Here is a 5,323-nt window from a genome sequence, read left to right as displayed (position 1 = left end):
TGTAGAGGTGGTAATTGGCCATGTTATAGACTTTCTTCCTGAGAACAACATAAGGTTCGACTTCTACTAGGATGTGTTAAGAATAAATCCAATCGCAGGGAACCACTCACGCAGTTGCTTGTACGTGTAGGCTATTTTTTCTTCCAACTCCTGTAGTGTGAAACTACGGACCCCCTATCATCTTCATCTCGTATACATATCATATACGTTTTCTAGGAAACGCCCTTACTTTTCCCGATTCCTGGAGGAGTTCCAAAAAATATTTACTATAATATTGGTGTCTAAACTTGCTAATAAAAGCTATTTCTCGCACTTTGACAGTTTTACTCAGTTTTCATGTCTGATCTCCCAACCTTGGCATATTCTATCGTACTGATCGTATCTCCGACTTTTGCTATTCGTTTTTCCAATGCTAATTATGTACTATTCGCTATTCGAATTTCAATGCTTTTTCTCGCTCTACCATTCGCTCGTCATTCGTATACCGACCTTCGAGTCATCTGATCTTCGGAACGAAATATACGAAGCCTCATCTTTCTTACGCCTGGAGTGACTCCTGCTGCGCGTATGTCTGAACTAAGTTCCTCGGTTCTCCACCTAAACTTGCTCTTTACCTTAACGTTCTGCCTATCTGGACTATGCCTTTCGCTCAGTGAGAGTGGAGCACCTAACTCCAAACCCCACTTCGCCCCAAGGGCAACTGAAGCCAGTGCTACATGACCGCCGCTGTCAGTACAAACTCGCCGCTCTCGGAAGCCAGTGCTGCATAATCGCCACTCTCCGCCTCCACACTGAACCCGCAGCTCTCCGGGTCTACACCTCTGCCCTCGGTCTCCAACCTTGGAAGGCAGAGGCCCTCAACTCCATGTATCCAACTTTGATCTTTTTCATCTACACACCACACTACTCCACTCTCCTATATAACACTCTCAGGTACTTTTTGATATAAACTTATTGTTACACTTTATCATTCTCCATCCTTTGATTTCATACCCTCCTCTCCTTAGCTTTCCACTCCGACCTTCTAGCTGTTCTACCGCGATACTCTTTGTAGTTTTTAGCACATACTATAACGGATGTGTCGTCTGCAAACAGAACCACCAGCTCTCCTGATATAAAGTATGGCAGATCGTTGATGGATGCCAGAAATAGTGTATTTATTACCTAAGCTGATTCCTGTGGGATGCCAATGGTAACGTCACGTCAACGTCAGTTGCTGTCCTATTTGTTGTACCGTTTGTACTGACCTGAACCGTTTGCCTTCTGTTTGTTAAAAAAAACTTTAATAAGTTGTGAGCGATTCCGTTGACGCCATACATAATAAGTCATTCTCAATTACATCGAAAGTCTTTGTAAGGTCACAAAAGATGCCTGTAGTTTTATACTTACCATCTATACTGGTAATAATAGAATCCACTACATTTTGTCCTACAACTACGGTAGAATTACCTTTCCTGTAAGCATATTGTCTATCTGATAACAAGTCTTTAATTTAGGAAATGAAACTATTTTTCCGGATTTAAATCGCGTATATTTGTTTTTTCAAACAAACCGACGTTTCGGGCCCTTTACAGGTCCCATGGTCACGGTTTACTGTCTCTGTCTCTGTCTCTGGGCGAAGTCTTTAATTTCAAAATGTTCAATAATACTTGTTAATATAATAGATTCGATTATTTTTGATATATTCGGAATTATGGTTATCGGTCTGTGGCTTTCAACTTGGGTCATATCCCCCTTCCCCTTGAACACTGGACATACACGGGTACTTTTCAAAACATCAGGATATATACCTTCCATAAACATTCCATTTATTAAAGTAACGAGTATATCTACAATCACTGGCAAGACAGACATTAATATATTAATAGAGATATCGTATATGTCGAGCGTTTTTGATGTATGCTACATTCCCCTCACTACCCTCTTTATTGAGACACGAGAGACAGTCGGAAGGCTGTTCTGGGGAACATCGCATTCACTTACGCACCTTCTTGAGAAGAACCTTGATCTGTCTTCATTACTGTCATATAAATAATATATATATAATACAAATCATTTCAAATCAAATTTCAAGAATCAAAATCAAATTATATTTTTTATTACTTCAGCTGGTACGCCACAATCTGCTAAAGATTTCCACATACTGTTATGAGAAATTCATTGGAAAGCATCATCGATAAATACTAGATAGAGCAGTTTTTTCGTTCTTCATATTTCTCTAATATCTGATCTATAGTGTGGAGGTGGTGTGTAGTGGAGAAGTTTCTTTTGAAGCCGGCTTGTACTGGTGATTGGAATTGTTCAGTATACTTGATGAGCCGTTTTTTCAGACATGAGGCAAACAACTTGTATATATTGGGTTGTAGGCTGATCGGTCAATAGTTGGACATATTGGCTGGATTCCCTTTTTTATATAGTAATATTATGTCCCCCTGCAAGATGGACCGACGATCTGAAGAAGGTTGCGGGTACTGATTGAATACGGAAAGCGAGTGATCGGGCACTATGGCGTACACTTGGGGAGGCTTATGTCCAGCAGTGGGCTGCAATAGGCTGATTGATTGATTGATTGTTTGAATATTATGTCAGATTCTCCCCGCTCCTTTGTTATTATCCTGGAGTCGAACTATATTGGATAGAGCGGTAATAGGTGGTGCAAGTACATATTTGCCCGTTTTTATTGCTTCATTTCAAACACCATCTAGTCCGTTGCATTTATCCATGTTGAGTCTCTCCACCTTTTTCATGATTTCGTTAGTGAAAAATCTTTGTAGGGTCGTAGAGTTTGGATTGGAGGTTGTAGGTACCTGGTGTGATTCTTGTATGGTGTAAAGATTTTTATAAATTGACAAAGCTATTTCTACTATATTTGGTCTTGAAAAGGTCTTCGTGTTAGTAGAGTTTACTAAGAGACAAGGAATATTGCTTGGTTGCGTTTAGTGCTTTAAACCATTTCTTTAAGCTCCCTGTTAATAATAGTAGTTTATGTGACTGTTATATAATAAAAAGCACTAAAACACGAGTGCGGGTTTATGAAACGAGCCCTCAGGCGAGTTTCATAAAAATATCTCACGAGTGCTTTAATGCCTAATAATGTACAGTTACATACACTGCTTTATTTACACACATATTATAAGCTCCCTGTGATGTAAAAAATAAAAACTTTTCTCACGCATGTCACACAACCGTAGTTTTTATTTTTAATTCATAGCCAAATTAAAATCGGCCCCAACTATCATATCGTTCGATATCAAGTAACGTGTGAAATTGTCAAAATGGTGTGCTATTGACATTTGATTTCGAACAAAACTTCATCTCGACTGATATTAGAATTGAGGTCAAACCAAATTGTTTTGTTTTTCAGAGATGTTCGAAATTTGAATGTAATAATAACATCGAATTCGATGAGCAGAGGAAAAATTCGTAATCTTCGATTTGATTTTAGAGGGGTATATCCGTTTTAAAGTTACAAATAAAATATTGTATGAGTAACTACCCGATATATTCAAGCATAGACATTAATCAAAAACACAACAATAAAGTTTCCTCGATAGATAAAAATCACGAAATAACCCTATAATTTTTTCATTTTTTCGATTTATCCTCAAAATGCTACGGGTTATTAGGACAAAAATTAGATAATTAATTATATTTATGCATGATCGACAACTGTCACTACGGATTTTTTTTAATCCCTATAGTTTTAGAGTTATTCCGCTAAAACGAATTTGGTACTTTTAATGCGCAAAATTCAACATCTCCTGTCGCATGTCACACGAACTTCAGGCATATGTTTGTTTCACAAATTTGGGCGGAGCCAACGTCAAAACTTTTTTGGCATGCTCCCTCTTAATATGAAGTAATAATAACATTTTCACAGGTATGAAATTTGTTCTAACAAAACAGTTCATCTTTATGCTGGTCGTAATTTGCGGTTTTTGAACACGTTATAGAGAGTTTATGATATGTGTGTAGATAAGAGATGTTTTCGATTACGTTGATCTGTGTGTTGATGAATATTTTTATACAGGTTGCAGCGCTCTTACTTTTCCTCTTTTGTTACAATTTTCTTATTTGTCAAATAATTTCGTCTACCAATTAGATATTTCACAATGTCCATACTGTACACAGTTCGAAGAAAAATCTTATAAATTTGGAGTGAATTGCGGAATCTTCTATTGTCCTCGTAGATATTTCGTTTTTTATTAAATACCTGACACTGGAATAAAGTCACGCAGTTTTTTAATAATTCTCCATCAAGAATGTGGATATAGCACTTAATTAAAAATGTCGACATTTCTCGAACTAAAAAATGACAGGAGGGAGCGACGCGATGTTTCATTTCGGCCAGACAGAATCTCTTTGTACGCGTTTGGCGCTGTTAACCACGAAAAAATAATAGTATGAGCAAAGTGAGTTCAGTAAAAGCTGCTATCAAATATGTAGTTATTAAATCGCACAGCCTCATTAAACATTTTTGGAGCGCTAAATGAAGCACTATTTTTTATTTATTTGAAAAACATTTTTACCTTACCTATTACCTTATATATTACCTACAGACAACAATTAACATTGTACTTGTAATCGCTTATTAACGCTAAAACTAACACACACGTACACAGAACGTTGAGCACAGAATTTACCAAACGATCTTGTTCATTCGCAATCTTCAGTCGGCTTACCGGTGTCGTGGCGCGGAGGATAAATTAGCTATCAACGCAAATTGAATCCTGCATTTCGGCAGGCTGCGCGCGGTGGCCTGCGGCGCTGCCGATTAGGTAACCAAATTGGTAAGTAGCTCGCGACGAGATCATATTTATGAGGGCGAGTGTACTTTTGCATATTACGCATATTTTTGGTGTGCTAACATTTTGTTAGATGGATTTTTCGGAAATGATATCGTAAACTTGTTAACATTACTATAACAACTTATTCAACTCGTTAACTTGCCCTTTAAAAACGCAATATTGTCACCAGACTGCAAACAGTCAACAGTGACATCACTGTTAAAAAAATATGACAAAGAAAAATTGCGAAATTAACGACCTATTACTTTGATACCGAATGACAACAAACATTCAGAGTACGTTCATTACAGATGTAATTATAAAGAAAACAGTGCTGGGGTACCCCAAGGATCGGTCTTGCTATCTTTCTTATTTATTCTCTATGTTAATGATTTGCCCATGATCTCATAACATCCATGTAGCGTGTTTGCGGTTGATGTGTCCGTTATTGTTTACGAACGCCCAAGACTGAAGATTAATTAGTACTGGAGTCTTATGTCTGTTTGGGATTTTTCATTAGAGGAAATACTGGATCC

This window comes from Hyposmocoma kahamanoa, unplaced genomic scaffold (assembly GCF_003589595.1).
Source record: "Hyposmocoma kahamanoa isolate Upper Pololo Valley unplaced genomic scaffold, ASM358959v1 86, whole genome shotgun sequence".
Lineage (NCBI taxonomy): Eukaryota > Metazoa > Arthropoda > Insecta > Lepidoptera > Cosmopterigidae > Hyposmocoma > Hyposmocoma kahamanoa.
Note: the sequence above shows the minus strand (reverse complement) of the source record.